The 18,125-nt window shown below is 44.2% G+C and overlaps 1 protein-coding gene across 2 annotated transcripts in view; it reads right to left on the bottom strand.

Annotated features, from left to right (window-relative positions):
- Positions 1-18,125, bottom strand: part of LOC120914841 — a 230,518-nt gene that overhangs the window by 194,903 nt on the left and 17,490 nt on the right. The window lies entirely within an intron of this gene.

Here is an 18,125-nt window from a genome sequence, read left to right as displayed (position 1 = left end):
AATCATTGTAGCAAGGCAATCGGAATGTTATCTTCGACCTTTCCCCTCTAGCTGTGAGTAAAATGATACAAAAAAAAAACACATTACCTTGCTCGCCTGAAGGCAGGAGGCCTCCGAGTTATCTCTTTTCAAATGTGCTGTTTTGAAACGAGTAAAAAGTGTCACTATTTTGAAGACAGGAAGGTTTGAAATTTAAACGGTAAAATCCATGGCCCAGATTCAGGTAGATCCGCGCAATATTTGCGTGGGCAAAGGGCAACGATTTTTGCTCTGCGCCCACGCAAATATTTCGATTTGCCCGCGATTCACGGAGCAGTAGCTCCGTAAATTGCGCGGGCGCTATGCTAATTAGCCCGGCGTAAGGGCGCCTAATGTAAATGATCCCGCCGGGGGCGGGAATCATTTAAATTAGGCGCGCTCCCGCGCCGAGCGAACAGCGCATGCTCCGATGGGAAACTTTCCCGACGTGCATTGCGGCAAATGACGTCGCAAGGACGTCATTTGCTTCTAAGTGAACGTGAATGGCGTCCAGCGCCATTCACGAATCACTTACGTAAACGACGTGACATTTAAATTTCACGAGCGGGAAGGGCGGCTATACTTTAGCATTGGCTGCCCCTACTATTAGCAGGAGCAGCCTTGCGCTAAAGTCGCCGTACGGAAACTCCGTACCTTGCGTGCGCAGGGCCCGCGCAACTTTTGTGAATCGGTGGTAGTATGCAATTTGCATACTATACGCCGATCACAATGGCCGCGCCCCCTAGCAAGAATGCAGCCTGAGATATGAAGGCATAAGGAGGCTTATGTCTGTCATATCCTAGGCTGCAGTCCGCGTAGCGATGTTCCTGAATCAGGGGCATTCGCTACGCGGGAGCAAAACAGCTATTGCGCCGCGCAACCTATGGTTGCGCGGGCGCAATAGCTTCTTGAATCTGGGCCCATGTATTTTACTGCAATAAAAAACTGACAAGTCTAAATAGATCTAATCAAAACTGATATAATCTTCCCTAAACAGAGATGGGGGATGCATTAAAAAAGTCACTTAGAGTAATCAAAAAGTTCAGCTGCATTTGATTTACATTTAAAGTTAAGCAAAAAAGCTAAAATAACCTACCTACGTTGCCTTCTCACTAATCTTATACATGCTGCATACGTTTTTTAAGAATACTTAGAGTAAATACTTTTTTTCTTTCTTGTGAGTGATCACATGACTGCAAGGCTCTGGGCCCTCTGTGTAAATGTACGGGCTGACAAAGGTCTAAATTATAGTTGTGAGTTGTGATGTCACCCATTGGCTTTCCCCTACTCTAGTCAATGTTGGCGAAGGTTATAGTTCTCCCCATCAACTGCAGAAGTCACCGATTTACACTAAGTAATCAGACTTTTGCCATCACATGACATAACCCCCTCCTCTCCTACTTTTGGGTCTTTTGGAGTTTTTTTTTGTAGGGGAGAGAAGAGCAGGTACCTAGTTTTAGCAGGTACCAACTCCCTCTTGCCTAGGCAAATGGAGCGGAAGTTCTCCCCCACCTCCCTGCCCACAACCTTCTGGGACATGTCACAGCCTATTTACAAAGCATAGCATGGCTCACACATGCATAGGGGGAATCTGGCTGTGAAACCACAGGGAGCCACAGCCTGCTTCCCTTAGTAAGCATTCCAGTGTCAGGGACCCGAAGCTCGGCAAAAGACCAGTCTGGCCCTACTTATTGGTGATTTGCAAGATTACACACAGTTGGTGCTGTCTTACTACACACATTTGTCCACATTATGAATAGTAAGCCCGCTCTTCTCTGTGGGCTAGAGGTGGTAGGTGCCACTCTTCTTATATCCCCTTATGCCACGTACACACGATCAGTCAATCCGATGAGAACGGACCGATGGACCGTTTTCATCGGTTGACCGATGAAGCTGACTGATGGTCCGTCGCGCCTACACACCATCGGTTAAAAAAACGATCGTGTCAGAACGCGGTGACGTAAAACACAACGACGTGCTGAAAAAAACGAAGTTCAATGCTTCCAAGCATGCGTCGACTTGATTCTGAGCATGCGTGGATTTTTAACCAATGGTTGTGCCTACTAACGATTGGTTTTGACCTATCGGTTAGGAATCCATCGTTTAAATTTAAAGCAAGTTTGCTTTTTTTTAACCGATGGTTAAATAACCTATGGGGCCCACACACGATCGGTTTTGACCGATGAAAACGGTCCATCAGACCATTGTCCTCTGTTTAACCTATCGTTTGTACGAGGCCTTACATGTTGGGAATTATTTGGTCAGTGAATATTTTTTTGCCCAGGTTCTGTTTAATCGGGAGGTATCAAGGAATGTATATAAATATTATTTTCTTTCTGGACATATATTCTATGATTATGTTGAATTTTAATATGAGCTGCGGTGGCTCAACGCGATTGGCACTGCGCTGACAAGCCATTCACCTCTGCAGCTAGGGGTTCGGATCCCGGTCTCAGCTACATGTGAATTGAGTTTGGTGGTCTCAGCCCAGCTCCCGGTGGGTGTGCTATGTGAGGTAAGCCTGCGCTTAGTACGCCCACCCCCTCCCACAAAAACCACCACACTTACACGCACTCGAATTTGGGTTAACATGCACACACTTTGACCACACGGTCTCTAAAAAGAGAGGCGAAGGACAAACGGGGCTGGTTGAGCGGGCTAGAGTCCCTCTGCCCCGTTGGGCTTCAAAGCGGAGCAGGTAGGGCGGGCTGTGTGGGAGGACCCCCTCACACACCCACCATTGCCACCCGGGGCATGGAGAAAGGTGTCAGATTGCCTCTGGGGGAGGCCTGCCTACTCCCAACTCCGGCAGTCCGGCTCCTCTCTCTCGAGTACATGCACAAAATACACTTAAAAAAAAAAATGTTGAATTTTAATGATTTTTCTATGTTTTTTTCTATTTCGTGTCACATGTTGGTATATTCATAAAGTACATTTATCTTGTAGAAATTGATCATCTTGCATCCGTTGGATCATGGATCCTGTCGAAGCAATCCTTCATGCCTCACATGGTACAATTGTATACATGAAAATGTATTGTATTACAATGTTTAATCAGATTTTATGATTATTTTAGGTAAACTTTATATTTTTATTGCCCATTTGCTGTAATAAAGACACTATTCGCAAAAAATAAATGAATTGTATTTTCTCTGGAAGGCACATTGAAAGTCCCATATATGTTTCTCTGACCTGGCTGATGTTGGGATGGGAAATTAGGCTGTTTTCAGTAATACAACATATCTTAACAATTATTCTATGAATAAGTGCATGATGGGATGGTAAGTCATAAGCTATTTTAGCAACAGAGTCGCTTTACCTGCTTCCTCCTCTACTTCCATTGTCTGCACTATATATGTATATACTGTATGCTGTACATACACTGTTTTACTGCATTAAAGTATTGTTTTGTAAATGTGCTTGTTAATTAGACCACCAGTTCAGAATAATGTGGGCTATTTAAATTGTAATAAAGTAATTATGTTGCTTACAAAGTGGTTTGTAATACATTCAGAACCATGGAAAGTGACATCATGACAACGTGGCTGTGCCATGCTAACCTGTTTCTCACAGCCAGCTTTGTTGAGTTCAGTAAAACCTTGGTTTGAGAGTAACTTGGTTTGAGAGCGTTTTGCAAGACAAGCAACATTTTTTAATACATTTTGCCTTGATATACAAGCGATGTTTTGATATAAGAGTAGCGTTATGTCACAACTGAGTATAAAAAAAGAAGAGAGGAGCCTCCAAGTGTAGCAATATGGTTACATTTAATGAAGGTACAACATTTAGCAACTTATTGCTACACTTAGAGGTGCCTCTTCTCTTTTATACCCTGTAAAAAAAATGTTTTGATATACATATGCTTTGGATTACAAGCATGTTTCTGGAACTAATTATGCTTGCAAACCAAGGTTTTACTGTATATGGTATGGCCTCCAAATAAACCTAATTTAACGTGAACATCTAGACAGCAACATATACAGTACCTATGTTAACACACAGTTTATCTAAGATGGTTGTATGAGTATAGCAATAAGTAAAACTTTGTCACTTTAAACTCCTCCTCCTTCTGTATTATTACCTATAATAATTTCCGTTACTTACTAAATGTCATTGACCCAGGAATTCAAATAAAAAGGAAACAACAAAAAGGATCTGGATTCACAATGCATGTTCTTGTTCTCAAGTTCCTGTTAAATGCATTACACAGTTGCTTAGATACAAAGGTAGAAATAAAGACAAAAGTCTATCAAGTTCCAAATGTAACCACTTTGGGAGAAACAAAACCTTCCTGAAATCATATATGGCAATCAGATTAATTCCATGAGTAAATCAGTCCAGTAAAGCTGTCAACTAATTACAGCAACAGAAACCATTTCCTAAAGGAGCACTATTTCATGTTTTTTTATTTTTTTTTATTTAACAAACCCATAATGATGATAGACTAGACCAGGGGTAGTGAATTAAAATTCACGGGGGTCCGGTCGGAAAAAAATTCTTCCAGCGGAGGTCCGAATGTCATATTGGTGCTATGACGCCACATGATATCCTCCACTTCACAGCGCCCCCCCCCCCCCCACCACACACATGCACACACCTTTAAGACCCACACACCATCGAAATCTACATAAAAATCTCAAAATACATTTCTTTCATTTTTAGGCAGCACAGATCAGTTGCGGTGCATAGAAACAGAATGCATTTTGCACCACACTGCTCAGCACGCAGGGGCGCTGTTTCAATGTGAACAGGACACATAGAAAACAGAGACCTGTATTTTGCCAGTGCAGAAATCATAGAACCCCTTTTACATCAGTGTCCTCAGCCCCCCCCTTACATCACATCCCCCTGCCTCATCACAAACCCCCCATTACAGACTGACCCCCCCCCAAATCACAGATCCCCCATCCCAGACTGACCCCCCAAATCACAGACCCCCATCACATACCGATCCCCCCCAATCACAGATGGACACCCCCAGCACAGACTGATTCCCCACAATCACAGATGGACCCCCCAATCACAGACTGAACCCCCACAATCACAGATCCCCCTATCACAGGCTGACCCCCCCAAATCAGATCCCCCAAATCACAGACCCCCTATTACAGACTGATCCCCCAATCACAGATGGACCCCCCACAATCACAGACCACCCCATCACAGACTGAACCCCCCCACAATCACAAACCCCCCCAAATCAGACTGATCCCCCCCAATTACAAACTGAACCCCCCACAATCACAGAACACCCCATCACAGACTGAACCCCCCACAAACACAGATCCCCCCATCACAGATTGACCCCCCATATCAGACCCCCTATAACAGACTGACCCACCAATCACAGACTGACCCCCCAAATTCACAGACCACCCAATCACAGACTGAACCCCCCCCCAATCACAGACCCCACTATCATAGACTGATCCCCCCCACAATCACAGACTGAACCCCCCCCCCACAATCACAGACCTCCCCAATTACAGACCACCCCATCACAGACTGAACCCCCCCCCCCCACAATCACAGATCCCCCCCATCACAGACTGACCCACCAATCAGACTGACCCCCCAAATCACAGACCTCCTATCACAGACTGACCGCCCAAATCAGACTTAAACCCCCCCCCCCCCAATTACAAACTGAACCCCCCCCCACCCACAATCACAGAACACCCCATCTTAGACTGAACCCCCCACAATCAGAGATCTCCCTATCACAGACTGACCCCCCCCCAAATCAGACCCCCTATCACAGACTGACCCACCAATCAGACGGACCCCCCCCCCCCCCCCATCACAGACTGAACAACCCCCTCCCTACAATCACAGACCCTCCCCCCCCCATCGCAGACTGACTCCCCCCCATCACAATCCTCTCAATAGCAAACCCCTGTTTTGTCCTGCACAGCACAACACTCCCCCTCCCCACAGAAAACCTACCTTATTCACACAGGACATGGAGCGTGGCCGCTCTGGACAATGGGCGGGACCTTTCCCATTAAAAGTGAGTGATTTGTTGCTTGGACCGACCCGCTGCCTAGCAACCAATCACCCACTTTTTAACTTAAAAAGTCCCGCCCATTGTCCAGCGCGATCGTGATTCAAGTTTGTGTGAATAAGGTAGACAGGCAGTGTGGGGAGGGGGGAGTGCAGAGACGGCACAGACCTGCTGCGCCTGCCATGCTGTGTAAATAGCGGCATCGGCAGGCGGGCGAGCCGGCCACAGAGACACACAGGCGAGGCTGCGGTCCGGATAGAATGGCCACTGGGGCCGGAACCGGACCGCGGTCCGCCATTTAGTGACGCCCGATAACCACAGCTTGGTGATGGAAACAATCAAAACTAGAAACCGCTATGTTTTTCAAGAGGCTTTTCCCATGCATAATAGGTTTAATAGTTTAAAAAGTTAAGTCTCCACTGCAGTTATACCACGCTTAGAGCCCACCCCACATGGGACCCTAAGTAGGATGATACGTTTTTTAGAAGTCTTATAATACTGTATAATGTGCTGTAGGCTCTCAAAGGTTTGCAAATGGCAAACCAGCCCCAGGAAATGCAGCATGTATTGGACTGCTTTTTGATTTTTATGTATAATAGTTAGGGATACATAACGATCCATGGCACAGTAAGAAGAGGGAAAGAGGATTTGGGACCTTGTATGAGGCAATAAGTGGGTAGGTTCATCTGCCTCCATCCTTGTTATGTCAAAACAAAAAGGAGAGGGTTTGTTCGGACTTTGTATGAAGTACAGCTAAAAGCACAGCTAAAAGTATTGAATAAGCAATCACCTGCTAATAGTTTTGAAACAATTTATACATGGAATAATAGAAAAATAACATGTAAGCAAACATAGCATAATATCTTCACAGTTTATTGTCCATAATGACAACATGATTCACAGTATAATAAAATATCATTGTAATTCATCATCAACATAATTGAGTTAATGGTGACAATAAAAATCCATAATTATCGATCTTAAAGCGGGGGTTCAACCTAAAATAATTTTTTTGCCTAACCTATCTCTAGCCTTAATAAAGGCTTGTAGCGTTGTCAATTTTTTTTTGTGTACACTTACCTGTCTTCAGCCGCACTTCCGGGTCTTCTTCCTTGTGGGGAGTGGGCGTGTCGCTCCTTTTCCCCGACAGGGAGCTCTGCATAGATGATTGACGTGCGCGTCATCGCCTTCCGAAAATATCCGACGGGGTCTCGGCTCTTTACGGCGTTATGCGGCGCCTGCCGTGTAGAGCTGACTGCGCATGCGCCGTAAAGTGCCGAGTCCCACTCGGATATTTTCGGAAGGCGATGACGCGCACGTCACTCATCTATGCAGAGCTTAGGAATGCCTACTCCCCGGGGGAGCGAGAACCCGGAAGCTGGGTGAAAACGAAGAAAAAAGGTAAGTAAAGACTGAAAAAAAGAATCCAGCTTACTGTTGACGTCAGCAGTATGCTGGATAGAACAGTTTTTTTTTTTTTAGGGTGAATCACGTGATTGCAAGGGTGTAGCATGAGGCTGGGGCTCTACAAATTTTGTGGAGATATCCACTCATTAGGAGCAGTAGCAATATGTATCGATCTATATTAAAAGAAATCACAGAGTGAACAGATGGTTGGCACAGAGGGGGAATAAGGGGGGAGGCAGAGGAGGATTTAAGTATTTTCCAGACACTCTTACCTACAAAAAGTAAGAAATTAAAATTGTGTCATTATGGACAATAAACTGTGAAGATATTATGTTGTGTTTGCTTACCATGTTATTATTCTATTATTCCATGTATAAATTGTTTTGAATCCACTAACAGGTGATTGCTTATTCAATACTTTTAGCTGTGCTTCATACAAAGTCCCAGAAAACCCTCTCCTTTTTGTTATGAACCATGGTACAGGACATCATGCTGGAGGCCCATGTTCCTTCCCCTATTAAGGTTCCCTTTGAGTAGAGTATGACATCTCTAATGCTGGGAAAGTTAACTACTTGTGAAACAGTAAGAAGATCATCTCAAACACTTATATTGATCTAAAAGGTGTAATTTTTCCTTTAAAGTGTATGTAAAGCTTTTTTTCGTTGTTAGTTTTGGATAAAATAGGGAATAGTTGAGACCCCTATCAGGATTTTCTTTCCCGTCTGTCTTGAAAAAGGAGATTTCCTATTGACCCAAAAACTGCAGGAGCAAACCTACATGTCAGCCCCCCAGGCTCTGCGAGACTCAATGGGGACCCTCCACTATCACCCTGACCGCATAGCTCAACTACTCCACGACTACTTCTCTGACCTTTACAATAATCCCTCCATCCCACATATCCCGACTCCAGCCATCTTTAAAGACCGCATCCTAACGTACCTGAAGAAAAGTTTAGTGGCCACTCTCTCCGCAGAAGCGTTACAGTCCCTCAGCTCACCAATTACGGAGGAGGAGATTTCTGAGACTCTAAAACTCCTACCAAATGGAAAGGCTCCAGGCCCTGATGGCCTGCCATACGAATATTACAAGACATTCCTACCCACCCTTCTCCCAAACATGACCGGATTATTTAAAGGAGGAGTATGGCATGGGTTAAATAACTAGTAAATATAACATTAGTCACATATCAGCTAATCTTATTTTCCTACCTCTTTTAGTTTTTACAGCATGTGCACATGAACTTTCCCTTCTGCTGGCAAAAACTGTCCATTTTCAGTTTGAAAAGTTTCAGGGGGTGTGTACATCTGCACCAACACACCCCCTGCATCTGTCCCCCCTCCCCTAAGAGACGTGGCTGTGCTGATAGATAGGGAAGGGGAGGAGAGAATAGTGAGAAGGGAGGGGGAAGCAGCTATGCTCTGTGAAGTCTCAGAAACAAGCAGAGGGAGGAGAGAGGACATCAGTCAAGCAAAACGACAGCGAAGGGAGTGTATCCAGACTCTATTTTCACAGCCTTGTCTGGATGATGCTGTATGAAAGTCTGTAGAACCTCCCACTGGTATTTATCTAGATTTTAACAGAATAGGGGCACTTCTGAGTGGGCTGTAAAGGTTTATAGATATCAGCAGCTTACATAGAATAGATGTAAGCAGAAAAAGGAAACCCATACTTCTCTTTTAATGGATTTCTGAACAGAGACAACATCCCAATAGATATGTAAGATTCCCATCTGACATTAATACCCAAACCAGATAAGGATCACACACTGTGTGGGAACTACAGACCCATCGCTCTCCTGAATTCCGACTTAAAAATCTTTACGAAACTGCTTTCCCTTCGTCTAAACCTGGTACTACCCTCCTTAGTCCATAAAGACCAGGTGGGCTTCGTCCCAGGATGTCAGGCGGGGGACAACACCAGGAGAGTCATCAACCTAATTGACATCGTTAACAGACAAAAAACAGAAACGCTCCTACTAAGTTTAGACGCTGAAAAAGCCTTTCATAGGCTCAGCTGGCCGTTTCTATTCTCAACCCTTGAATATCTGGGCTCCAGGGGGCCGTTCCTTTGGGCGATTAGACACCTCTATGCAACCCCGTCTGCATCTATCAAAACGCCCTTTGTGGCATCCCGCCTTTTCCCATATCGAATGGGACTAGGCAAGGATGTCCACTCTCTCCATTGCTTTTCGCCCTGTGCATCGAACCCCTGGCAGCCCAGATCAGACAAGACCCCGACGTTAATGAGATTATGGTTAGAGGATGAGAATTTAAAGTCTCACTATTTTCAGATGATATACTCCTGACCTTGACGCGACCACGCACGACCCTCCCTAATCTTCATAGGCTCCTGGAGGAATTTGGATCCTTGTCGGTTACAAAATAAATTCCGCTATATCGGAAGCCTTGCCAATTAACATATCCTCTTCGGAGGTACAACATCTCTCTGACAATTTCCTCTACGCTTGGAAGACACACGCCATTAAGTACCTAGGAGTGCATCTTACCCCCCCCCCTACGAATCGCTACACAACACAAATTTTAGAACCCTATTTGTGCAAATCAGGTCCCTTCTGTCTAAATGGAGACACTACCCAATATGTTGATTCGGATGTATAGCCTCGATCAAAATGACCATATTGCCTAAAATACTGTACTGCTTCATGACCCTCCCAGTTCCCATCCCACTAGTTCAACTTTGGAAACTCCAGACTGATCTCTTAAACTTTACATGGAAGTACAAACGGCACAGCCTTGCTCGCTTGATACTCTATGCCTCCCGGAACGAGGGTGGTTTGGCCTTCCCAAACCTTCTTTGTGATTACTATGCTACCCAGCTGAGAGCAATCACATCCTGGGTGACCCTCCCGACCTACAATAGATGGACCCAAATAGATAAATTATGGATAGCCCCCATCCATCCGAACAACTCACTGTGGAACACAAATGCAGATGTCCCCTCCACCTCTCTATTACATACCATGAATCTACTGCGGTCTATTTGGAAACAACTGAACCGTGCTACTCCCCTCCAATCTGAGGCCTCCTTAGTCACAGCCTTTCTCTATAACCCTAAATTACCCGATATTTTAACCTACCAAATGATCTATCTCTGGTTACAAAAAAATCTCTTTCACTTCGGACATCTAGTAAACCCAGTAACCAGGGTATTACTACCCTTTGACCAACTTAGAGCCAAGCACGACCTCCCTAGTACTGCTCTCTTTGGGTACCTTCAGATTTGGCATTATGGCCTCACTATCGCCCCGACACTACGGTTCTCCATGCTTTCCCCAATTGAGAGAGTGGTCCTGTCAGGCCCCTCACAGAGAGGACTGACCTTGGATATATACAAAACTCTAATGACAGACTCTTCCTGGGGAAACATAGCTACATGCGCAAGTGGGAAGAAACCCTCAGGGAGGAACTCTCCCCTGCAAAATGGAGAGCCGCATGGTCCTGTGCGGCCAAAAGTTCTATGTGTACTATATACAAAGAAAACACGTATAAAGTGCTTTATGGTTAGTATCTATCACCGGCGCGCTTACATGCTATATACCCATCGGCCTCGGACCGCTGTTGGAGGTGTCTCCGAGACAGAGCAACGCTATTTCATATTTACTGGAGCTGCCCAGCTCTCCAGCCCTACTGGGGCTCGGTTCGGGTCCTTCTCCATCAGCTGTTGGAGGTGGATGTCCCCCTCTCCCCCAAGTTTTTCCTACTGGGCCTTCTTCCTCCTAATCTCCCCAGACTAGCAAAAAAAATTGCCACACATATCCTCACAGCGGCAAGGTGCTTAGTGGCATTACATTGGAAGAAACAACACCCCCCAACTCTCTCAAATCTCTATGACAGAATTAAATATGTAGAGCCCGACTAGAGAATCACACGACCAGACAGAAAGCAATATGGGAGGGCTGGTATCTTCGAGTGGAACCCCCTTGACTGCTTGGGGCACCCCCCTCTCCCCTCCCCAGTGTCCACGACTACGTCTGCGCAGGATCCTCGAGTGATGAGTCTAGCTGGTTGGAACTACTCTGCTCTAAATGTTACCTCCTCTTTCTTTCTTTACTACCCCTCTTTTTTTCTTTTTTTTTCTTTTAGATACACAGTCTAGGCACGCACAAAATTTTTTTCTTCCTCAAGGTATGATTAACCGATGACGAGACCTGCAGATAGGCCTATATGTACTGCCACTGTGTTGGGCACACGCTCTCTTAGAGCCGAGCCTCAACCCTGGTCGGTCAACCAGCTAAGCCTTTTGTTGACTAATTGCAGGATGCACTTATGCTACCTACCGAAGTATGATGATGCTTTCTTATTTCCCACCTCTCTCCCCCTCTGTGTTTGTTTTATCCCACTATCCCCTCTTATTTTTGTGTTGTGTATTTTAGTTTTGTAACTTTTAAACCTTAATAAAAATTGTCAATTATGAAAAAGGAGATTTCCTTTTAGTTCCTCATTGGAATACAATATGTCCCCTCTTTTACTCATTCTAGGACATTATCACGAGTTCCAATAAGCAAATATTCAGTTTCAACATCCCTTTTCACATGCATGGAGTTTTCACTTTAAATCTGTTCATATTACTACTTCCAAAATGCGTGGTGCAGATGATGCAAACAATTTGATCTCAAGGTCTGTGCACACATGTTCTTACTGAGCCAGTCATATGATGTACAAAATGGCTTATGAAGCAATTATATACTGTATGCTCAGGGCCGTTTGAAGGAATTTGGGGGCCCCAAGCAAAATTGACACGGAGGTCCTCCTCCCTATGTTTTTTTTACCCCTCCATGTTCTTTTTACTCCCCAGACCTCCCTCCCTGTGTCCTTCTTACTCCCCCCTCCCCCTCCCTGTGTCCTTCTTACTCCCCTCCCCCCCTCCGTATGTTCTTTTTACTCCCTCCCATCCCATGTTTCTTTTTACTCCCCCTCCCTATGTTTTTTTTACCCCCCCTCTTTCCCTCCCTATGTTCTTTTTACCCCCCCTCCCTATGTTCTTTTTACTCAGCCCCCCCCCACCTTACCGCACGGCAGGAGATGCAGTTTCCTGTTCCCGGCCAGACTGAAAGGAAGTGAGCACTCGGTGTGCACTTCCTGTCAGTCCAGCCGGGAGCAGGAAACTGAATCTCCTGTACCACACGGTACCTGGCTGGACTAACAGGAGGAAGGAAGAGGAGCTCGGCCACGCTACAGGGAAGGGGAAGAAGTGACGAGAGAGGCAGCAGTGCTGCAGCTGCCTGAGGCTCTCTATAGAACGCTCAGGCGGCTGCAGCATTTATAGGAAGCGTGGCAAGGGCCCTGCTTGGGGCCCCAGGCCAGACCGGGGCCCCAAGCAATTACTTGGTTTTCTTGCCTTGTCGCGACAGGCCTGTGTATGCTATCTCTACTGTTTTAATGATGAGGCTAGTCCATGTAGAAAGTATAAGTAATCATTGCTGTCTTTACTGTCCGCCAATTAAAATGCTGTCTTTATTGAGTGTTCGCCCATTAAAATATAGAAATGTAGCCTGCCATATTTTTAATTATTTAGATGTGGAGTGAGGACATTTTTCACTGTCAGGGCAATGAGGATGTGGAACTCTCTTCCACGATTGGTGGAGTATGGATATTTTTAAGAGACTCTTTGATGTGCATCTTAAATAACACAACATACAGGGAAATGGGAAAAAGTATAGACACTGACACACATAGACCTACACAGGTTGAACTGGATGGACTATTGTCATTATTCAACCTTACCTACTATGAAACTATATGTACAACATGTTTAATGCCTATGTTTTGGAAAGCTTTTGGAGGCTGTTTGAATCAGAAGATGGCATCTAAGTGATATGTGGAAAAGGTGATTAAAAAGCAGGTTGAAGAAAGCATGAAGTACAATAAAAAATATCTAGCTTCCCGGTCTGGTTCTTGACATTTAGGTTAACACTTTTTGGGAGGGATGAAGGGCAGGCAGAGAAAGCAAAGATGTGTAAGAAATATAAATCTTGCCTTCTGAGATCTACAGATTTCCTTTTTAGAGTCACTGCCTGTGTGTTTCCTTCCTGTGGTGACAGTAACAGCCAACAGCCAATATTCTTTACTTGATGCTGGAAACATCTTTACTATATTTTAAGGTTAATAAAAAAGATCGTGTCTGCAAGTATATTGTATCTAATGTTACAATATATATCCTGTACTGGCTTCAAATTTGTGTTTTTTTAGGCTAATGTATACATTACAACAGTAAAACAGTGTAGAGAAACAATCTGAGATCTGGAAGACAGCAAACACGTATAATAAAAATTCTATCTGTAAAGTGTAACTGTAGGCAAAACTTTTTTATTTATCTTTAGATAGAGAGGGGGTAGAACCCTTGCCAGATGTTCATGGCTGTCTGTGTCCCCGTTAGGGAGATTCACCCTCTCTATTTGTCCTGGTTACTGCAATCCCTGAAAGTGAAAAGAAAATCTCTAATTTTAAGTGATTACAAGAGCAGGAATAGAAAGGAAAATTTCAAGTGGAACACTAGTTCTGCAGACCCTAATAACAGTCAGGGATTTCTCTCTCACTTCCTGTTGTGATCATACGACAGGAAGTGAAGGGAAATATCCCCAGTGGAACACAAATGACAAAAAAAACCTGACAGGGTTAAATCCCACCCTTATGCTATCTAAAATGAAAAAAAAAAGAAGAAAAAAAAAAAAGAAGCTTACCTATAGTTCTGCTTAAACAAAGTTGGTTGGTTGCCATCGGTTTAAAGGATAAGTTTACCATTTGAAAATGTTACACCCGTATTTAGGTAGTAACTTGTAACATGTTCCGACACATGTTCCCCTTACCCCCAGAGCACCTTACACCCCTGTGAAGGAAGGTGAGGGTTCCTCTCCCCTACAGCTGCTGTCACAGAAAATCAAACAGATAGCCTATAGAGGGAGAATGTACAAGAGTCTGACTTTGCACCCACCACCCACTGATGGTGCAATACTTTGCAGGCTGCTGTATAAACAACATTTTAAATAATAAAAAAAAATTCTTGCAAAAAGAAGTGCATTTATTATTTTTTACTTAAAGGTGAACTTATCCTTTAACTACTTCTGGACATCCCACCTGCAAAGTACTGGGGATGGGTGACCTGTACAGGCACATCGGCCTACTGGTACATTGCTGCCTGTTTCCGGGGTTTAGGGCGCAAGCATGTACCAACACCCTTTTTGCTCCCTAAGACACCCCCCCCCCAAAAAAATGGGGGGAAATGCCTGTGTGTCTTATGGAGCCAATACTGGCCAGGACTGCCCTCCCCCCGCTGCTGCTACCGCCGCCATGTTAGAATAGACGGCCGTCTCTCGCGAGTGCCGGGTGATCCTGGTCCTGAGCCTGTCACCTTGTACTTGGCCTTGCCTGTCACAGACAGAAAACAGAGCAGGCCGAATGGAGTGTGGTCATGGCACCAGCTCGGGCTGCTCTGTCAGATGTGATGATGTCCTCGCCAGGCACAGGTAAGGCTGCATTGTATGGCACAGACAGGCTGCATTGTATGGCACAGACAGGCTGCATTGTATGGCACAGGCAGGCTGCTTTGTATGGCACAGGCAGGCTGCATTGTATGGCACAGGCAGGCTGCATTGTATGGCACAGGCAGGCTGCATTGTAAGGCACAGGCAGGCTGCATTGTATGGCACAGGTCAAGCAGCACTGTATGGCACAGGTCAGGCTGCATTGTATGGCACAGGTCAGGTTGCATTTAATTGGCACTGGTCAGGTTGCATTTAATTGGCACTGGTCAGGTTGCATTTAATTGGCACTGGTCAGGTTGCATTTAATTGGAACTGGTCAGGCTGCATTTCATGGGCACTGGTAAATATTTTTGTACACCATTTGATTCAGAATATTTTTTTTCTTGTTTTTCTCCGCTAAAACCTAAGTGCGTCTTATGGTCAGGTGCGTCTTATGGAGCGAAAAATACAGTATTTTATAGCAGAAATATTTTCTGTCTTTTTTCCTTTATATCATAAGAAATAAAATACCCAGTGGTGAATAAATACCACCAAATAAAAGCTCTACTTGTGCAAAAAAATTATATCCATTTAATTTGGGTACAGCGTTGCATGACTGCGCACTTACCAGTTAAAATAGCAAAGTGCTAAATAGCAAAAAATTGCCTGGTCATGAAGGGGGTAAAACCTTCTGAAGCTGAGGTGGTTAATAAATTACAGAATAGCCAGTACTAATAATAATTATTGGTAATATATATTAAAATACTTTATAAAGCAGGTTTCTAAAATAGGTTTGTAGAGCTCTTCATCATTTATTTGTCCACATTTTTCTTCAAACAACTAAATCACTAGGAAATAGATTGTATCTATAACAATAGCATTTTGTTTCAAACTTCTAACAACTTTCCTCATATTCAGTGCTTCTACATTTTTTTTTTTTTTTTTTTTTTTAGAAACTGGTCATGTTGTTCACTGAATCTTTCTGAGTAAGCATTTTCCCAAAAACTGCACACTTTGCGGAAAAGCCTATTGCAGCAATTTTCCTTCTTCTGTGTGTGTGTGTGTGTGTGTGTGCATTGATTTAAAGGTACTTCATTGTTTTGTGGCTGCAGCTAATGATTCTGGACATTTAAGGTGCTTGATGAAGTGTTAACTTTTCCCCACTTTGTAACTGATGTTCCAGAGCTATACAGGACCTTCATTCCCCTTCACAGTTTATTGGTTTAGAGAGATGTCTAATTTGATATCAGTGAAGTGCATCACCAGAAAGAGAAGGATTTTGTCTATAAAAGCACTAGTTTACAACTTAGCACATGAATACAAATGCAATTTTTCCCTTTGAGCTTGTGTTATTGGACAGTTAAACAGAGAGGAACAGGTTTCTCTGGAAAATGTTCGCATTTATCACTTTTTTAATGTCCCCTTGTTACTTGGTAATTAAGCATTTGATTAGTCATTCCTCTCTCAAAGTGATAAATGTGAGGCTGAAAAACCTTCTTTGCTAAGTGCATCCTCATTCACTGTCAAATCATTATTTATCGCAGGAAATCAGCTAGAGCAATGTTTGATGCTATAGCTCCATTTGGAAGATTGTCTAGATTTCTGTCAAATAACGCACAAGGTTATTTGTCACAAAGGAGGGCCATGCCAACAGACAAGTGCAGCCTGAACATTATTACACATTGCTTTGCATGTTCATATGTACAATGTGTGCAGAATATGTTTGTTTTTGTTACATAGAAAGGATTTAAAAAACATCTTGGAAAAGTTATAACAAAAATGTAGTAGTAAAGTGGTATACTGTGATCAGGGCCGCCATCAGGGGGGTACAGGCATTTCACCTGTAAGGGGCCTGGCTGGCCCCCTCCCGTTTATTTATTTTTTTGCATTACACCTGTAAGAGGCTAGATGGTCCCCAGGGCCCCTTATAGGCACAGGCCTGGCTGGCCCCCTCCCGTTTTTTTTTTATATTTTTTTTTGAATTACACATGTAAGGGGCCCAATGCCCCCCAGGGCCCCTTACAGGCCCGGTCGGCCCCCCTCCCATTTTTTTTTGCATTATACCTGTAAGGCCCCCCCCCCGCTTATTATCTCGTGTCAGGAGAGAAGAGATTACACTTGTTTTTTTTGTCATTACCCCCCCCCCCCCGGGTTCTCTGCTCCAGGGGGGCCCTGCCTAAAACTGTGTAAGGGACCCCAACATTTGTGATGGCTGACCTGACTGTGATAGCCATCAATAGGATTAAAGTACAACCCTTAAACCTTAAAGTGGAACCAAACCCATTGATTTAACAGTTTAAAAAAACAGTTGGATTCCTGCGAACTGCAAACTGTCACATTTGTTTGTGCTGTCAACCAAACTGTTAAACCATCAAATGTCTGGTGTCATAACTGATCACACATGACACATGCACACCGTTGGGGTCAGGAGTGCACTGCTAAGGTAGTGGATCCTACGGCTGACTGCTGTGGATGGAGCTCTGGGTGGTTCAGGAAAGCCTCTGTGGAGCAGGTGATGAAAGTCTCAATCTCATATTCTAATGCCGCGTACACATGATCAGTCCATCCGATGAGAACGGACCGATGGACCGCTTTCATCGGTTAACCGATAAGGCTGACTGATGGTCCATCGCGCCTACACACCATCGGTTAAAAAAACTATCGTGTCAGTACGCGGTGACCTAAAAAATAACGACGTGCTGAAAAAAACGAAGTTCAATGCTTCCAAGAATGCGTCGACTTGAATCTGAGCATGCGTGGATTTTTAACCGATGGTTGTGCCTACTAACGATCGTTTCTGACCTATCAGTTAGGAATCCATCGGTTAAATTTAAAGCACACGATCGATTTTGACCGATGGAAACGGTTAACGGTCAACGGTCAACATCAGACCGTTGTCCTCTGTTTAACCTATCGTGTGTACGAGGCCTTACGATATGCTTGTGGAAATAAACCTATGGGTGTGTCAATGTGTGCAACCATTCATGTTAAATAATGGTCAGTACAAACCTGCCATCATTTAAAGTGCCTCTAAGTAACCCCAAATAAAGTTCAGCTGTTTTAGTAGGTATTTCCTGACATTTTCTTAGTCATATCCTACAGCAAAAGCCATGGTCCGCAGAGTGTCAAAATCCTCAAAAGGGATCTCATTGTTAAAAGGTATCAGTCAGGAGAAGGGTACAAAAGAATTTCAAAGGCATTAAATATACCATGGAA

The sequence above is a fragment of the Rana temporaria genome, chromosome 1, assembly GCF_905171775.1.
Source record: "Rana temporaria chromosome 1, aRanTem1.1, whole genome shotgun sequence".
In the NCBI taxonomy this organism is placed as follows: Eukaryota; Metazoa; Chordata; class Amphibia; order Anura; family Ranidae; genus Rana; species Rana temporaria.
This window is presented reverse-complemented; position numbering and strand designations above follow the sequence as displayed.